We start from the raw sequence: 19591 nt of genomic DNA, 5'->3' as shown, positions 1-19591 counted from the left end.
TTTGCTGGGCCGACAGTGCGTCTGCCTGGCTGCCTGGCGGAATGGTAGCGTAACAGAAAACATTTCCTTCAACCCAACCTTGTGCTAAGCACGCGGTCATGTCACTATTCCCATTTTACAACGTCTGAGGTATAAAGAGGTTAAGGGGCTGGCCCAAAGTCACATGAGAAAGTAACAGAATGAAGATTTAACCCTGTCATCCCATTGCCTCTGCTGCCTGGCTGTGAGAGCCACCGGAAGTGGGAACTACAATCCTCAGGTTAATAACTCATTAGTAGACCATGTGACCACTGAATCATCTTGGAACCTAGTTATCATTAGTAGCATGTGTGTCTGCTTTAATGATGTTGTGATGGCCATCGATGTGATGTTGCTCTGGGTCAGGTGACATGGCTGAGCCGAAGTCACCCTCAGTACAACAGAAGTGGGTGGTACTATTGTCTCTGTTTTACAGGTGGGGAAACCAAGACAGAAAAGGTGAAATACGTGGCTCACAGCACACAGAAAGGCACAGAGTAGATGAGAACACAGTGAGGAGAGAGGCAGGAGGCTGGGGAGGGGAGGACAGAGCAGAGGAGCCCACACATGTCCAGCTCACCCACCAGACTCTTGAACTGGACGAGATCCACTACCTTTCTCACCTGCCGTTTGAGGTCAGGCGCTGAGCCTGGCTCCTCTTTCCTCTCTCAATCCAGTGAAGAAAACAGCAGTTTTCCTCAGAATCCTTACCCAGTCCCCAGAGACAGCAGCCTCCCAACAACAAGAAGCAGATTTTCTCATCTTTAGCTTTAAGCCAAGAGACAGTTCATTAAGCTCCAAAAATCATGTAACATACCATAATAATCGCATGACATCACTCAGACAGAATAACTGTCAGGTCAACCTGACAACAACAAGTGCGCTGAGCTCCAGGACAAACCATCTTTACGAACATTGGTATTTTGCCCCATAAATCACATATTTCTCATTTACAAACACTCCAGTAAGGAAATTTCTGGCATCCAGAAATGCCTGGCTCTACCCAGATGGTGGCTCTGCCATCTTCCAGGGCAGTTTTCCATGAAAGGCCCTTTTGGTTGGTGTCATGTAGCCTATGTCATTGTGCTCTGTCTTGTCAGACAAGGTCTCTGACATTTAACTCTGCCATTGTAGCATAAATGGCTCAGAGACAGCATGTACGTGAATTACAGCTGTGCCCAAAGAACATGTTATGGACACAGGCAGAAGCCAGGGGCTTGCTCGGCCATGATCTCCTATCTCTGCTAGAGTATCAGAACCTCCCGTTCTCCAGGAGACAGGAAGGATGCCATGTCTGTAAAACAGCATCTGGGGCCATGACACCAACAGGTGAGAATGCTCGACCTTGGAGCAGAGGAGCATGTGAAGTTCAGACTGAACCCAAAACCTAGCAGTCATCCTTCTCTCTCCCTTTCCTTTGCCTCGCGTGTCTCCCCCGTCTAGGCAGATGTCCTGCTTATTACAGGTCACTGCCTGGCTCCCTCGGCCACCTATGCTCCAGCACAGAACCCCAAGGAGTCCACAGCATCGGTCAATCCTGGCCTTCAGGATGCCCAGGAAGAGACAGCTCCCAGTGTTGGGATTCTGTAAACCCCACCCCTCAGTTCCCTAGCAACAGCCAGGTATACCCCACCCCTCAATTACCTAGCAGTAGCCAGGTATGCTCCGCCCCCAGTGACCTGACACTATAAAAGAAGCTGCTTGACTCTCCTCTCTCTCTTGCTCTTGTGCTCTTGCAGCCTTGCTCCCCCACTCCTACCCCTCCTCTTCCCTTCCCTTCCCCCCTCTCCCTCCAAGTGCTCATGGCCCGGCTCTACTTCTCTACTTCTCTCTCTCTCTCTCTCTCTCTCTCTCTCTCTCTCTCTCTCTCTCTCTCTCTCTCTCTCTCTCTCTCTGCCTCTACCACCTTCTTAACTCTCCCATGACCTGAATAAACTCTATTCTGTACTATACTGTTGTGTGGCTGCTCCCTCAGGGGGAAGGGATTCCCAACATGGACCCCCCCCCCCAGAGGCATCTCCCTTACCCCCAGGCCTTGCCGCACCTCCGTGGGCCATATGCCCCCTACTCTCTTCATCCTTCCCCTAACATTGGTGTCGTGACTCGGATCGTCATCTTTTCACAACATTGGTGCCCCGTGACTTTCCTTTCAGTGACTTTTCCTTTCATTGGTGCCCCGTCATTTTTTCCTTACACCCAGGGCAGGAAACAGCCGGTGTCACCGAATGGTAATGTTAGCTTGAGTTAAACCTAGAAAACAAGCTTCGTGCACAGGATAGGGGAGCCTCACATTCTTGCCTCAGATAGGAATAGAAGCAGAGGACAGGTGATCATCCTGCTTGTAAGACAGTGACCCTGAAGCCAATTACCCTCCCCCCGCGCACATACACACACACACACACACACACACCAAAATCCCTGCTCTGCCACTGACCAACTAGAATCTTGAGAGATTTCTAATCTTCTGTGCCTCGGTTTCCCTTTCTGTAACTTAACAATGAGAACAGTACCAAGATCATAGGATCAAGATACAAACTTAACTGGATTAAAACCCATAAGCCACCTAGAACAGTACCTGGCATCCATAAATGTCAGATATATGAAAGGGCGGCTCCCCTGCCCCCTGTGACCGCAGGCACCTGCCTCCTAGGAAATAGGATGTGAACAAGCCAGGTCAGAGCATGTGGCTTTTCTTCCCTTCCTGGAAGTAACAGCCCCTAAAGCGGCATTACTGACTCTTGGTGCTCCTGCAAAGAGAGCTGTCCAAATGTCAGCCGCCAAATGTCACTTCAGCTGACTGAAAGTTGTTTCACCTGGTAACAGCCCAGAAATTAAGGTGCTTCTGTGTTTTACATGAACCTACGCTTCAGGGCTGGTTGTAGGCTTTGGCACCTGCCACTCTCAGTAGATCAGGCCCCAGCAGGCTGACAAGGAGGTGGTCTTTCCTCTCTGGGCTTTGCCTTGAGGTACCAGTGGAACTGCACCAGGCTTCCTGAGGCACCTCTGAGTACTTATTGTGTTCTCTTCCGTCTCACTCAGCTCCTGACTATTGAACAGGTTGACTATTGGCCCAGGAGGCCAAGTTAACCTCAGCTCTACCCTCCTGCACACTAGAAAGCCTGGATCCCACTTGTGAGTAAGGACAAAGATACTAACTAGTGCATTCCACTGACATCCACCCCCTCCCTCAGGAAGCACTCATAGCCTGGCTGCCATGACAATGACCTGGGAGAGGAGCATAAACCGACAGACTGCTGTTAGAATAGAAAGTGCCCTTGCTGTTGGCAGTGGCGGAGGTGGGGGGGGGGGGGCAGCAGCAGGGGTGGTGGAGAGGTTCCAGTGTATTCAACAATTAACTCCCTGACTAGAGGTTCTGTTTGGGGAAACCTGTGGAACCTTTAGGAGGTAGGGTCTAAATGGTGGACGTAGGGGGTCGTGTTGGCTTTGAACCCTGACCTGTGCTGTGCCTGCTCCCTCCCTCTGCTTCCTAATTCACTAGGATGGTCAGCCTCTGTCCCCTTACTCACTGCCACAGACTGAAATGCTCAGCCATGAGTTCCTGCCCTGAACCAAAGTAAATCTTTTCACCCTTAAATTTTGTTTCAGGCACGTTATCCTTGTAGCAAATCCACTTGCTCAGAATCACACCACTGAAAGTGGCAGTATGACTGGTAAGAAACTCCATGATGTGCTAGAATTCCTAAAGGACAAGCTTCAGGCAACTCTCACTCCTGGTAGCGAGCCCCCGACACCCCAACACCCCCTCCCTACACACTCCTACCCCCTTACTCCCACTCCCTATCCCCACACCCCCAGCCTCCTCTCCCACCCTCCCCCACACCCCTCCCCATTCTCCTCCCCCACCTTCTACCCACCCCCACCAACCCTCAACCTCTAACCCACCCCTTCCCCCACCCCCCTCCCCACCCCACTCCCCCATCCCTGAGGGGAGTAGAAGCAGTTTTTCATTCAGCTATACATTCCACATACATGAGATAATTGTGGTTTCTACCTTTTAAAAACCTTCTCTAGTTTTTCTGCAAGACACACCTTCCATTTGGCTTAAGGCTGTCAGCTTGCCAGCAGCAATTGATAAAGTCACATAATTATAATTTAAATAGAGCCTACTGTCTTTTCCCAGTAGATTCAAGCTCAGTAGATTCAACTGCAGCAAGGGTCTAAAAAACCCATCTTCAAGCCACTACCACCCCCAAGCCAGTCTCTGCTGATTGACACCTCTACTGTAACTCTATGTTGAGCCTGCGAGAGCCCCCTGAAAAAGATCTACCTTCCAGAAAGCAGGGCCACTTGGGAAACTGCTTAGCAACCATGAGGTCTGGAAGGAAATGAGGCTTGCCCAGTGTTTGGTTTGGGACCTGGGAAAAGGGACTGAAGTGCATATTTTACATACCAAAACAGACCTGGCCTCCAGGTTCTTTTAACCCTCAGTTCCTACCTGGCAGACCCTGTCTCTAACTCTAAAGTTTTCAACTGAGGGGCTGGGCTGCCCTTCCCCCAGAGGGTCCTCCCTTTTTTTCTTTCTATCTCCCTCCCTCTACTCCCCCTTCCCTTTTCCCATGGCAACCTCTCTGGCCTTGGTCCTTGGGGCCAATGAACTCGCCTTAAGTGCAGCTTTCCAATGAACCTGCCTTGAATATAACCTAATCTAGTTTAAACTGGCCCATTTTAGAGTCCGAGAAATAACCTATCACCCAGTACTTGTGCTGTGACCCTGGGCAAAGTTTCTCTTCTTCCTCCACCCCACTTTGACCATTCTTTCTCCTCTTCATCCTCTTTCCTCTTCTCTTGAGCCTTTCCCTCCTCTTTCTTGCTCCTCTCTACATAATAAGATTAAGAAGGCCATTACAATAATCTGCCAAATGAGTCTTTCTCAAAGTATGGTCCCTAGACAAGTAGCCTTGGTGCCTGCCTCCCCAGCTGTAAGAAATATTAGGGGCCAGTTCACACCTGTTCCATCCCCTGGGGCTGGAACCAGCAGTCTGTCTGAAGGCTGAAGGCTGACTAATTACAGAAGGCATACAGAGGGCTCATGTTGGGGGCAGGGGTGGATAAGTGAGGACCCTCTGCAGCAAATACATTCTTGGTCTTTGACAGGGAGAGGCTGAATCCTAAGGAATGAGTGTCCTGTGGCAGCCTTCTAGCTCATCAACAAACCTGCTAAGAAAATGGGCTTTTTCCTAAGCATTTGCTATGCTATGGGCGTGCACCCCAGTTAGGTAAAGCAGTTACCAATTATACATAATGTCCTGAGTCCAACGGCCAACAAAACGAGTAATAAAGCAACTTAAAAGCCTATGGCCTGCTGGTTCCAGACTGATGTTGCTGTTCTCCTGTAATTTAGTCTTCTTTGAGCTTTCTTCTCTTTTGTGAGGCTGGGCCTTAAAGCTGAGGGGGCCAGGCTCATTGCTGTGGTTGCAGTGGTCTTAGCCAGAGTGTGTGCACTCTGAATATGGTAACTATTAGGATGCCCACCATTCCTGACCATGTGGCCTCTTCCAAAACATAAGCTCTTTGTGGCTCTTGAAGCACACAGGGATCCCAGAACCATCACTAAAACCGACTTGGCCCCGGTATCCAATGCTGTCCCCATCCCTACACACACAGAGAGAGACAGAAACAGAGAGAGATAGAGAGAGACAGACAGACAGAGGGGAAAGAGATCCCCTAGAGCCAGGCTGAGGAAGCAGCATAACAGGTTATCCCCTGGCAGAGTTTGGAACCGTAAACACTGACTTTCCGCCAGGCTCCAAGAGGACCCTCAAGACAGTCCATTGCCACCTGGTCTCTTTGGCTAGACAAAGGGGGCTGAATTTCCATGAGAAATCTAGAGTAGCCAATCTTATAAATGTCAACCACAATTTATTAAATTTGCATTTACTTCCTCAGAGAACAACTTAGGAGCACTGGTTCTTCCTTCTACCACGTGGGTCCTGGATAGCATACTCGATCATTACACTTGGTGGCAATCGCCTTTGCCAGCTTGAGTCATCTCCTCAGCTTTACAATGTTTGGGCCAAAGCAAGATCGGGGACTCAGACCTTCCACAGAGCTGCTTCTGCAGGTCCCTGCAACTCCCCCAGTGAGGTGCAGGGAAAGAGAACCCGTCTTAACCCAGGCCCATGGCTCCCTCCCCTCCTTCCCTAAACAAGAAATCTTTGCAGTCTGCAAAAGGGAGTCCTGATCTCCTTATATTGCTTGAAGTCCCTGGTGGCATTTCACCTGTCCTGCTCCCTTTTCTGAGGACTCTCTGGATTCTCCTGAAAGAGAAGAACCAGAAAACGTCATGGGTTCTTTCTTCCCTCCCTTCTGCTCTAGTCTTTCGTCCAAGGCAATAGCTACCTGCTCTGGTCAGAATAAAAAGAAGACAGAGAAGGCAGAACAGAAGATATAAAGAAATATGTCAAAATATGCAGCTTTGTGCACAAAAACAGAAGAAGGCCACAGAGAGGTCTGGTTCCATCTGGATGGAGCCCATCCATTGCCTCCCATCCCTTTCCCCCTGGGTTGCTGGTTTAGGTGGAGAGGCCAGAGAAGACCTCTCTAAAAAGGTTACACTGAAGGTGGCATCTGAAAGGCAAAGGATCATTCCTGAAACCTTTCAGGGAGAATGCTTGTGAGTACAAAAGGCCTGGAGCACAGTTGAAGGAGTATCAGCATGCCCAAGACCGGTGGATGGGAAGAGAAAGAGGACAGATAAACCAGACCAGATTGTGATGAGGATGGTAGTCAGAAGGAATTCATCTTGAGAGTCATTTGGAGGATAAACTTGATCTGTGTGGTGGTTTGAATAGATATAGTCCCCATATATTTGTGTCTGAATGCTTGGCCCACAAGCAGTGGCACTATAAGGAAATATGGCCTTGTTGGAGTAGGTGTGACACTGTTGGAGGAAATGTGTCACTGTGGAGGTGGGCTTTGAGCTCTCCTAGGTTCAAGCTATGCCCAGTATGACGCACAGTCTCCTGCTGCCTGCAGATTAAGATGTAGGTAGAACTCTCGGCTTCTCTAGCACCATGTCAGCCTGCATGCTGCCATGTTTCCTGCCATGAAGACACTGGACTAAACCTCTAAAACTGTAAGCCAACCGAATTAAATGTTTGCCTTTATAAGAGTTTTGCTGTGGTCATGGTGTCTCTTTACAGCAATAAAACCCCAAGACAGAAATTGGTTCCAGGAGTGGGGTGTTGCTGTGAAAGCCCTGACCGTACTTATGTTTAGAGGAATATGGACTTGGGGACTTTGGATTAGGAAAGCATCAAAATGTTTTAAGTATTGCTTAATGGGCCATGCTAGTAGGGATATTGAAGACAGTGATATTGGGTGTGATTTGAACTGTGGGGGTTTGGCTCAAGAGGCTTCAGAGGAGAAAAATGTTGGTATGTTTCCTAAAAATCTTTCTTATGATATTTTGGTGAAGAATGTGGCTGCTTTTGCTTTTTTCCAAAAAAATAAAAATCTGCTGCAGCTAAATTTGGGCTTTGGATTAATTGCATTTGCAGAAGAGATTTCAAAGCAGCATAGAGTGGGCTGTGTCCTGTGGTCATTAACTGCTATGTTTATAATGATCTAAAATGAAAAGGGACACCAAGAAGAATGGAGCTAAATCTTGCATTCAGATAAACAGATTTCTTTTTTAAAGCAAGACTGTACTGGCTGGTTTTGTGTCAACTTGATACAAGCTGGAGTTATCACAGAGAAAGGAGTCTCAGTTGAGGAAATGCCTCCAGGAGATCCAGATGTAAGGCATTTTCTCAACTAGTTAGTGATCAAGGGTGGAAGGGCCCATTGTGGGTGGAGCCATTCCTGGGTTGGTAGACCTGAGTTGTATAAGAAAGCAGGCTGAGCAAGCCAGAGGAAACAAGACAGTAAGTAACATTCCTCCATGGCCTCTGCATCAGCTCCTGCTTCCTGACCTGCTTGAGTTCCAGTCCTGACTGTCTTTGGTGATGAACAGCTATGTGGAAAGTATAAGGTGTATAAACTCTTTCCTCCCCAACTTGCTTCTTGGTTATGATGTTTTGTGTAGGGATAGATATGCTGACTAAGACAAAGATTTTAAATAAAATAAAGGAAGTGGTGACCTTAGAGCAAGATCCCACCCAGTTAAACTTCCAATTCATGAAAAGGAATTAAATAACAGTTTAGGTCTATGGTGGTGACACACACCTTTAATCCCAGCACCCCATAAGCAGATATAGGAGAATTTAAGGTCAGCCTGCTCTACAGAGCAAGTTCCCAACAGCCAGCCTTAGGCAGTGAAGGAAACCATCAAAACCAGAAAGGTAGTGAAGTTGTAATTGAACAAGGGGAACATGTTCTAGCCCCAGCAAGTAGCAGAATTTAGTAGCTTTGGCCACATGGTTCTGGCCTTAGAGTAAAGAATAGAATAAAGGGATATAGAATCTCCCTCTGTGGCTAAGGGGAGTTGCTGAGACCAGGTATGTGACAGGAGTATCCTTGCATAGAGGCATAGAAGGTCATCGTGAGAAGCTGTGAAGGTTAAGCCTGGATTGCCTTGGAGACCCAAAAGGTTAGAGATGCCAGAGATGTGGGACACCTGCCAAGGAAAGCTGCTGAGAGGGAGTGGAACCAGCCCAAGGGAAAGGACTGTGCTGTAGTCAAAGCTGAAAAGAGTTGGAGAATATAAAGAGCATTGACATCAGCCATGGAGATTTAAGAGTTTGGAGTTTGGCCAGCTGGTTTTCAGTCTTGCTTTGGTCCAATATTTCTTCACTACACTCCCTTCCCTACATTTTGGAACAGTAATGTATATTCTGTGCCATTGTATGTTGGAAGTATGTGATTCAATTTTGAATTGTATATTATAGGGGATTACAGTTAAGAGATTGCATGAATCTCGGAAAAGACTTTGAACTTTGGACTTTTGAACACTGTTGATACTATGACAGGCTATGGGGACTTTTGAAGACGAAATTCATTTTGCATTACGTTCTGGCTACAAGTCTATGGGGGGCAGGGAGTGGAATGTGCTGTTTTGAATAGGTACAGTCCCCATAGACTCATGTGTTCTAATGCTTGGCCCAGAAGGAGCAGTGCTCTGAGGAACTGTGGCTTTGTTAGAGTGGGTGTGGCCTTGTTAGAGGAAGCTTTGAGGTTTCCTATGCTCAAGCTACACCCATCATGGCACACGTTATTTTTGCCTGTAAATCAAGATGTAGAACTCTCTCAGCGCCTCCAGAACCATACCTGCCTGCAAGCTGCCATGTTTCCCACCATGCCAATAATGGACTAAACTTCTGAAACTATAAGCCAGCCCCAAATTAAATGTTTTCTTTTTTTAAGAATTGTCATGGTCATGGTATCTGTTCACAGCAATGAAACCCTAACTTAGACAATCTGGTTGACATTTTTATGAGATTGTTTTGTATAAAGACCAATGTGCAGGGGCCCAAGAGGGAAATCCAAAACCTGAAGGAGCTGAAGGAAGGTGGTGGTGGCTCACTTCCACAGAGGAGCTGGAGACAGGGTTGTATGCAGACAAGGCGTGCCTCAGAGCTGTTGTTGTCTGCCCCAGGTGTGGAAAGGAAAAGAGTACAGGCTGCCCTCTGGTTTTTGTCTTAAACACTTAAGTGTCAGCCTGGGTCATTTGGTCATATTTACCAAGCACCTGCTGGGCTCTAGTACCTGGCAGGCAAAGCTTATAACCAGGGATTGGTATCCTCAGGGAGTCACCCTCAGTGTGACCCAGAAATTTCAGGGGAGGGGTAGAAGAAAGCGACAGCGTGTTCACCAACAATAGAGGTCTGTGCACCGCTGTTGCACACATTGAACGTTTGTTCCAAGCCATTGGTGGGTCAGCAGGGAAGGCTGCACACCAGGCCCAGGCCCCATAAAAATCCATTACAAACATGGGAAAGACTATACTAGAAAGACTACAAGTATTAGAGAAAAAAACTAAAAGACAGGGAGGAAGAGAGGGGGCCAAGAGCACAGGGATGTGGTCTCAATTCTAAACCGGGAGTTTAAGTAATAGCCTGTGAACACAGATCTGAGAGTGAAGGCCCAGTGACGGAGTTGTCAGCAGGAGCATACAGTAAGCACTCTATAAATGTTTCCACCACAGGCTTCCCTGGGTTCCAGGTCGAACAAGCCAGGGATAGGCTCTCACAGGCTCTCCCCGCTCACTAGTTCTCCAGCCTCTCCCCAGGTGGGCAGCATGTGAGTTACAGGTCCCTCTGGGGTGCTGTGTGTTTGGGGGCATCTGTTCCCTTTCTATTGCTTCTGGCCAGGGCTTTGAAACTCCACGGAGCAAATCACCACCTCCCTTCCCACTAATGCAAACAGCTGCTTCCTGCTTGCCAACTCCCCCGCTCTAATCACCAAGGGAGGAATTATAAATAAATGTGTACAAGCAAACAGATGCTGTCATTTAAAAAATCGATCCATCCAGCAGAAATGCCCCACTTAGGACTGAAGTGGGGACTGCGGAGCTTGGTCTCCGTGGCATTCTAATGAAATCAGGCAAACAATGGCAGAGCCTGAGAATGGATTCCAGAGGGCAGGTGACTGAGGAAGAGGGAGGGAAGAAGGGGGTAGCATCTGAGTGGCATCTGTGACACCAGCCCAGGGCAGAAGAGGAGCTCCTGTCCTAGGCACTCTCTCCTCTCCCATCTCTTCTCAAATCCTCCTCACTCCTCTCCGTTATGGCATCCAGTCAGACTCAGTCTCGGAAGCATTTAAGATGTCGCTGTCATTGTGGCTTCTCTAGGGACTAAGATCTGGGGAGGTTACAGCTTCCCAGTGCTGTCCTGGGCACGGAGACAAATCTCTCAGCTGTGCTGTGCTCAGCAATTCACCGAGAGATAGAGCTAATGATCACCAGACCCGGCTCGTAACACCTCCCCAGAATGCCTGCCAGGCTCTGCCCCTGTTGCGATAAATATTAAAAAGATGAATAAAACCTCACTATTAGCTGGAATTGTTAGAGCCATATGACATTATTAGGGTTTATTCATCAGCGGTGGCTACCCTCTTGGCTAGTCTCTCTCAGGGCTATCTCTCTGTCAGCTCGCATTCCCTGTAGCCCAGTAAAATCAAGACTCTATAGGTCTCAACAGCAGCTAGTCGGTTTCACAGGGCTCTGGGACCTGCCCTGGTCTCAGACTCAGCTCATGTTCCCTGCAACCAAAAGCCCTGGTTCCAGGGGCAGCTACCCTCTTGCAATTCCCTCGGCAGGTGGCTACCACACCAGCCCCCACACATCCCAATTCCATGGCAGGCTTGGTGCGTCCTGCCACTGTACCTTTCTCTGGAACTCAGCTGAGTCACTTGCGTGAAGGAAAACACCACACAATAAACTCTGATCCAGTTGATATGCTATGATCTGCCCACTTAGATAAGACAAACTGTCCCATAATAATTCATCCCTTATAAGATATTCATGAGTGTCCATGAAGTCGTGGTGCCGTTCGCATGCTCAGGTTCCACTGGATTTAAAAGCTGTCGCTGACTCTCCGGAGAGAATGGCAGTGTTCAGGTGTCCTCTTTTCTCAAATAAAATGATTTAACTTTAAAAAAAAAAAAGATAGTCATAACTACCTGTGACTACTCTGAGCCACGTGGAGATGGTTCATCTTTGTTTCTCATCTATCATTTTTTTCTCATCCAATCACGGGCTTTGTGCCTGCCTTCGCCTGCATAAAGAGAACAATCTGCATGCCCCATCTTCCAGTGAAAGAACACTGAGTTCTCTAGAGGAGTGGGCATCCTATGGAGAAGTGTGGGTCCCTGAACACTCCCGTCCTCCAACATCAGAATGTGATTGGTTACTGAAGGGACTCTACCCTAGAATGCAGAAAGTTCCAGAATTCATTTCATGTGTTCATCACCTGCTCAGTGAATACATAATGAAAGGATGTCTAATGATCACCAGATACTTCAGTAACTAGATGGAAGGCATGGTATGGGCCTATTTTCCTTTCTTCTTAAAATTAGCTTATTTTACATATATGGGTGTTTTTGCCTCATGTATGTCTGTTGACCACATGAATATTGTGTCCACAGATGCCAGAGCAAGACAGCAGATCATCTGGAACTGGGGACAGCTTGTGAGCTGTCCAGTGATTGATGGGAATCAAACCAAGGTCTTCTTGAAGCTCAGCAAGTGATCTTATCCACCAAACCATCTCTCAACCCCAGGGCTGTTTTTCAGATGAGAAATTTAGGTCAGGGAAGGTCAAGCACCCTGCTGATGTTGATAATGCTGATAAAGCAAATGTTGATAATGACTACTTATTGAGCACTTGCTGTGTACCAAGCAAAGTGCTGGGTGCTTCCTGCTTATGAGACTCCTTACCTACTAGGTACAGTATCCTTGGCTAGCAGATAAGGAAACAGAAGCTTAGAGGGATGGATATACTAGTTCAGGAGAGGAAGGATAAAGAAGGGGGAGGAGCAGGATAGAAGGGAGGAGAGGACCGAGAAAAGGCAAAGAATGTCAAGTAAACACACATTCACACACACATACATACACATTCACAGGCTTACACACATACACTCAGTAAAGGTTAAACCCATTACATCAAAGTAAAACATATGGCTACCCAAATTCTCATTTATGACACATAATTGAAAGGGATACACTCAGGACAATGACTGTTTTAGCACTTTCCAGTGTGCAGACCACTGTGACAAGACAGTTAGTGGCTGTGCTGAATAGTTTTGTGTCAACTTGACACAAGCTAAAGTCATCAGAGAGGAGGGAGGCTCAACTGAAAAGATGCCTCCAAGAGATCAGGCTGCAGGAAAGCCCATAGGGAATTTTCCTAATTGGTGGTTAATGAGGAGGACTGAGTCCAGGGGTGGGGGCATCCCTAGGCTGGTGGTCCTGGGTTCTATAAGAAAGCAGGCTTAGTAAGCCATGAAGAGAAAGCCACACCTCTCTAAGGCATCAGCATCAGCTCCAGTCTCCAGGTTCCAGCCCTGCTTGAATTCCTGCCCTGACTTTTTTTTAGTGGTAGACTACAACATGGAAGTGTAAACCAAATAAACCTCTTTCTCCCAACTTGCTTTTAGTCATGGTGTTTCACCACAGCAATAGAAACCCTGAGACACTGCAATGGGTTGTCCATCCCCTGCCTCTTGGTGGATATGTTCTGGTAGCCTCTCATTCTGTGTCATATCTCACTTACTGCTTAGGAAGGATCACCCCATGGACAGAAGACCTGAGAAGCCCTGAGTTTGATCCCAGAACAAAATACTTGAAAGTTGTTCTCTGACCTTATCATGTGTATGTATCAAGACACGTGTGCCCCTAATACACACACACACACACACACACACAGAGAGAGAGAGAGAGAGAGAGAGAGAGAGAGAGAGAGAGAGAGAGAGAGAACATCAAGTATGGTAGAAATACCTGTAATCCCAGTGCTCCAGAGGCAAACAGGTCCCCAGAACTCAGTGGCCAGCCAGCCTAGCCTAATCAACAAATTCCAGGCCAGATGAGAGACTGACTCAAAAAGGTAGATGGCTCCTGAGAATAAACATCTGAGGTTAACTTCTGGCCTCTACATACACAGATCCACACACTGGCACACACACACAAATCTGGGATCTTGAGATGGCTCAATGGGTAAAAGTGCCAGCCACTAAACTTGATACCCTGAGTTTAATCCCTGAACCTACATGGTGGAAGGAGAGAACTAACTCCTGCAAGTTATCCTCTGAGCTGAGGCGATCACCACCTCCAAGAACACAAGAAGAAAGGAGGTAGGTAACTTGACTTTGCAGAATGGTGGGTTTTGGGATGAGGACACAGCTGGGAGGCCTTCTTCCCTGAACACATAACCCCAGCTTAATTCTGAGAAAAAACAGAAGCTCTTCAGCAATGGGCTGGTCCCCTTAATACCTTCACAGAGTACAAGATGGCACTCCTCAAAACTGGGAATGCTGGTAAAGCAAGGGGGATCTAAGACTGCCACAAGCCAAGAGTGGATGTGGGGATAAGTGTTTGTTGGATGCCAGGGAATCCTGGGAAGAAAGGAGTCTGAGGACAGGCATGGACTTTACCACAAGCACCTCTTTGTGCTGTTTAGTAATTGTGAAAACTGTACAGTGATCCAGGAGTGAATGGAAACTCTGAACTGTCTCTGCAACCTTTTCCTCAATCTAAAAGTATTCTAGAATTAACTTTGGATGGAGCTTGTAGTTCAGTGGCAGGGAGTATGTTCAGCATGCATGAGGCCCTGAGTACCATCCCAGCATTAATTAAAGTGTAACTGTCTGTAACGTCACACTGCACCTGTTGGATACCGTCTTTGTTGGGACTCCCATCTGGTGTGCCTTGAGACAAAATGCAGAAGTCCAGCTTCCTGAGGCTGACATGTCAAAGAGATGGTATAGAGAAAGACTGCTCCCAGGCCCCACCCACATCTTTTAAACTTGCCTCACCAAGTGAGTCTGTATCAGCTGACATTACTCCACCAATCAGCCCAAGTCTATGGAAGCAGCAAGAAGCACCAGAGTACCACCTGAAGTATTTTGGTAAGGTTCTATGAAGTCACAACAAGCACAGCTTAGCTACGCAATGTAAGACGAACCAATACATGTGTGTCATTAGCAAACAATTCCTCAGCACACATCCTTTCATGTGTTTGCTTTTGCAAAACATCATTTTACCTGTGTCTGCTTCAGAACAACACTCCTTTATGTGTCTGCCCCAGCAAAACACTATCTAACACAACTGACTTTCTTAAAAAAAAAAAAAAAAAAAAAAAAAAAAAAAAAAAAAAAACAGAAATCTCCACTTAATGTGTGAGGAAGCTTTGCAAGTGTCTTTAATCCCTAGGTTTCTACTGGCCCTAAGTAGACACAGACAGCCTATCCCTACCAGGTCCTTCTCAAAAATACCTAATGTGCTTCCAGCCACTAACTGCCAGGGAGATTCATTATCAGCAGTACAAAAACACAGCTGGTTTTAAAGGCCAACTCCAGTGTCTGATGGATGTCTGCTACACATGTGCATTGACATGTGCTGGGCAGCTGATATTCCCAGGGTATGGTTCCTGTCCTGGAAGAGCTAAAAGGCCCCATCCCTGAAGGAACAGGACAGTAAATACAAGAGGATGACAGTATAGGTCAGGTACCCCTTATGAAAGACACTTGGAACCAGCGGGTATACTTTTTGATTTTGAAATATTTGCATAATAAGAGATGTTGAGGTTAGAACCAGTCTAAACAAGAAATACACCTTATTAACCTTTTAAAACAATATTGTGAATGCATCACATCAATGCCCAGCGTTTCCAAGTTTAGAAGTCTTGGGGTTTAGGGATTTGGGTTAAGGGCATGCTATGCTGGGTTAAGGCAAAAGGATGAGTCCGTATTTTCAGTGACCCATCTGTTCTGTGTTCAGTGATCTGGCCTTCCAGTGAACTCTGAGATGTACTAATTAGGGCCATTTTAGTGATGAGGAGGCTGAAACCAGAGAAATGAGATTGCTCAGGGCTGGCCAAGTGATTGAGATGGGACTTCAAAGGTATGTTCAGTTTTCCTAGCTGGGCGTATCCTATTCTGTCAAATCTTTCTCTAATTCATCACTTTGTCTGCCACTCAGACACCACTTATAAACATGGCTACTCCCTTCTACAAATTAACTTCACCTTCATTGTCTGGGATTAAATGTGTGTGCTAAGCGCATGTCTGTATTCCAGCCAGAGAGATTAAAGGTGTGTGTTAAGGCTGAGCCACACCACTATAAATAGATTTGTCTTGCTTTTTTAAGTAAATGTGATCAAATATCCTGTTACAACTTCCTCCCTGTGAATCCTGAGGCTCAAACCTAGGACATCAGGCTTGATGGTAAGCTTACCCGCCCAGCCCTCATCAACCTTCTTAAGTTGATCTTCTTAGGTATTTCATTATTGTAATGTAACCATTTGGGCTTTTTCTATGTCTGCCCCAGTTCTCAAATAATGACATAAAGTCTTAATTTTATATTACAGTGCTTATGGCCTTAGCTTAGGCTTGCTCTTCAACTAGTTCTTAATTTATGCTAACCCATTTACACTATTCTGTATGCCAGCCACATGGCTACTTAGTTTCCTCTTCTCAGTTTCCTAAGTGTGACTTCCTCCAAGTCTAGGGGGTGAATCTTCCACACCTCACTCTTTCCCCAAGTTCCTCTCTCTACACCAGTTGTCCCACCTTCTAGTCTACTTTCTGCTAAAGGCCATAGGCTTCTTATTTTGACCAATCAAAAGGTATCTTAGGCAGACAAGAAAGGACAGAGACTTCAGTGTACAAAAACATCACTCTAGCATTGTTGTTGTAGAAAATTTTAATCCCAATCCAGGGTTTCTAGCTCACGTTAATCACTCAGTTCCCAGATAAAACACACATATTCTTTATATTTACAATAAGCTTTAAACAGAACAAGAACTGGGCAGATATCTACCCTCTATGTATTAGAACCTACTTTCCTATCGATAATTCCAAATTATTACTTACTATGTTTCATCTGGGCTGCTCTTTACTCCAATTAGCCAGCCCTCAGGGCCATGTTTTCATGACTCACCTAACCCATGGCAGCTTCTCCTGTTCCCTTTTCCCTTCTTCCCTGTCTCTGACGCCAGCTATTGGCTGTTGGCATCTTCGTTTACCAATCAGAAATAACTTGGGGGCAGGGTTAAATAGAGTCACTTGGGTCTATGGATGGCCTCTAGGATTTAAGGGCCCTGCACTCAACCCACTATATATTGTAATATAAACTTAACAGTAAATTTAGCCTTCTTAACACCTGCTCCCTTGCTCTAAACAGGAGTCCCGTAATTCCTTCATGTGGACCTATCCAGCCTTCCTGTTAGTTAAGCATATCCAGCCAGTCACAGCATCATAACCACTGTGATGTGTGTCCCTTATGACAAGGCAATGGCCACCTTCTCAATAAGTTTTGCTAGAACTCTTAGGAAATAGGTCCTCTATTTCCCTTAAGATGCTGAGCTAACACAGAGGCACGAGGGCCACCATAGAAGAATCTGCCTGGAAATACTGTTCAGAGGCAAGTAGACCTTATAGGAGTAGCTGAGATATGTCTGCACCATTTACACATAGGTCCAGCCTTACTGGACAAAACAACCCCCAGCGTTTTCTGCCATGGCTTATAAAAGTTTACTTTCTGACTTGTGTTTGTTGTTGCTTGCAGTGCTGGGGATGGAATGCAGGCCCTCGTGCACACTAAGAAAATATTCTCTCGAGAGCTGTTCCCAGGCCTACCTGGAATGCCCAGCAGTCTTCTCTTGGAGATGTTCATTCCACAGAGGAGGAAGTAAAGCCCTCAGCCAGCCGAACTCTGTGTCTGAGCTTTTAGTCTTGGTCTTACATCCAAAGCCACTTTTTTGGAAGTCCTAGTGTCACTTTCTCTTGCTGAGGCAATGATGTAACTGGAATAGGGCACGGCATTATAAGTAATCATCACACACGAGGCAAGAGCCAGAAACTGGGAGGTCTCCACTTTCTGCTTTGAGAAATTTAATTGCATTAAACATCTCTCTCACAGTCCCACTAAATGTTGTTTTTGAGTTTAGAGTCTTGTTTGTGTATTTTAAATAAATTTCATAATTAAGCCACAAATGTTCCCAGAGCACTTGGAGATATTTAAATTATAGGCTTCTGATCTAATGGAGAAAAATCACAAATATGGACATAAATGATTCCTTTTGTTTGCCCGGTGCCTTTCATGGCTCTCAAATGGGTCTGCCAGCTTAATGGCCAATTCCAAAGCTGCTAGGATTGGAGGGGTGGTGGCAAACAGATGACAGAAAGTAAAGCCCTACAGTGTTGAGAAATTACAGTTCTTTTAAGGAATCATTTCCTTTGAGCCTATAATTCATCATAACAGGACAGTTTTGAATACACAAACAAGGCTGGGGGTGTAGTTCAGTGGGAGAATGTCTTAATATGTGTGAGACCCTGGGCTCTATCCCCAGCACTAAAAAAATAAAAGACATAATCAAGACAAAAACAAAGGAATGTTCGTCTCTTTGGCTGGCAGCACTCCAGGACACATATGCTGCCCAAATCCTATTCCCGAACACTGTGCGAGAGGGCTCTAGGAATTCCAGGTTCTGGGTTCGAGTCCTTTGGCAATTGCTGGGGGATCAGTTTGGACAACTCAGAAACTAACGTCCAACCCACCACAGTATCTTTGTAGCAACCTCTCTTCCATTAGCCACTGTCAAATAAAGACCAAATGCTGACTTAGTAAAGAGAGATTTTTTTTTTTTAAAGACATTCAAAAAAAGAAAAAAGACCATAGCCTATCATTGCAGTAGAGAGTTTGTGGTCAGAAAGTCCACAAGTACCCTGAAGGCTAGCAAGAAGAGCAGATAGAGAAGGGGCTGGGGGAAAGTACATGAGAAGTCAGAGATCAATGGTGGGTATCTTCCCAAATGGCTGTCCACCTTATTTTTGAGACAGTGTTGATATGCCACGGCCTGGGAAATGAGCCTGAGATGACTTCTGCTTTGGTGTGTAAGATATGCACCTCAGTCCCTTGTCCTGGGGTCCAAAACCAAACAAGCATCTCTCACTGGGCCTTAATCTCACTTATGGGACAGCAACTCTGGGGATCCTCCTATCTTTGCCTCTCCAGTTCTGGAATTGTAGGTGCTTTCCCCTGCACTTGGCTTTTTAACTGAGAATTTTAAGCCAGGCCCTCATACTCTAAGAGCAGGCACTTAACTGACTGCTCATCTCCCTAGTTAGAGCTTTTCTTTCGCAGGAAAGAAATCCAAAGCTAATAGATTCAGGAAGTGAAACAGAAAGGTAGGCTGCCAGCATAGGAAGTCTGAGCTGCTCCACCCGGGTCAGTCTGTGTACATGGGGACCAACATTCAGAACCTAAGTTGGCTATGTAGCATTTTGTTGATAAGTGGGGACAAATAGTTCGATTAATCACTTATTGAACCAAGCATGGAACTTTGGAAGGACTGTCTGGCCTTTCACTGAATGAAGGAGCATCCAGGAGTTTTATCTATGTCCTATTGAAGGGACGCCTTTCTGCAGTGAGCTATTTGCTGCAGTACAAAGGGATAAGCTTTGTTTCCTTCCTGTTTTCTAGGAGTACTGTGCTCAGGAAAAATTAGCACTCACTACTCAGTGGAGGGAAGGTAAGCAGGCTCAGTCACCAGCATCCCAGTAAGCCTAGTAGTTATGACAGCCTTTTGTTCTGCATTTCTTCCCTTCTTAGCTAAAGATGCAGATAGCATCAACAGCTAGATATGATTATAATGTTTTCAGTGTGTGTGTGTGTGTGTGTGTGTGTGTGTGTGTGTGTGCGCGCGCGCGCGCGCGCGCGCGCGCGTCAGACAGACACAGAAAAGAGAAAGGGTCCAAGATGGCCGACTTCCTCACATTTCTGACTTAAGACATGTTGGACAGCTTAAAACAAAGACCTAGTGGGCTTTGCTTCCCACTAAGGTCCCCGGCTGATGGATTAGCTCAACAAATTCAAGGTCAGATCTGGGTGCACAACAGTTGCAGGACAATCAAACATTCTTTCTTCAAGGCCATCAACCCTATATTAGGGGAGAAG

Source organism: Micromys minutus (genome assembly GCF_963924665.1).
Source record: "Micromys minutus genome assembly, chromosome: 2".
Classification (NCBI taxonomy): Eukaryota; Metazoa; Chordata; class Mammalia; order Rodentia; family Muridae; genus Micromys; species Micromys minutus.
Note: the sequence above shows the minus strand (reverse complement) of the source record.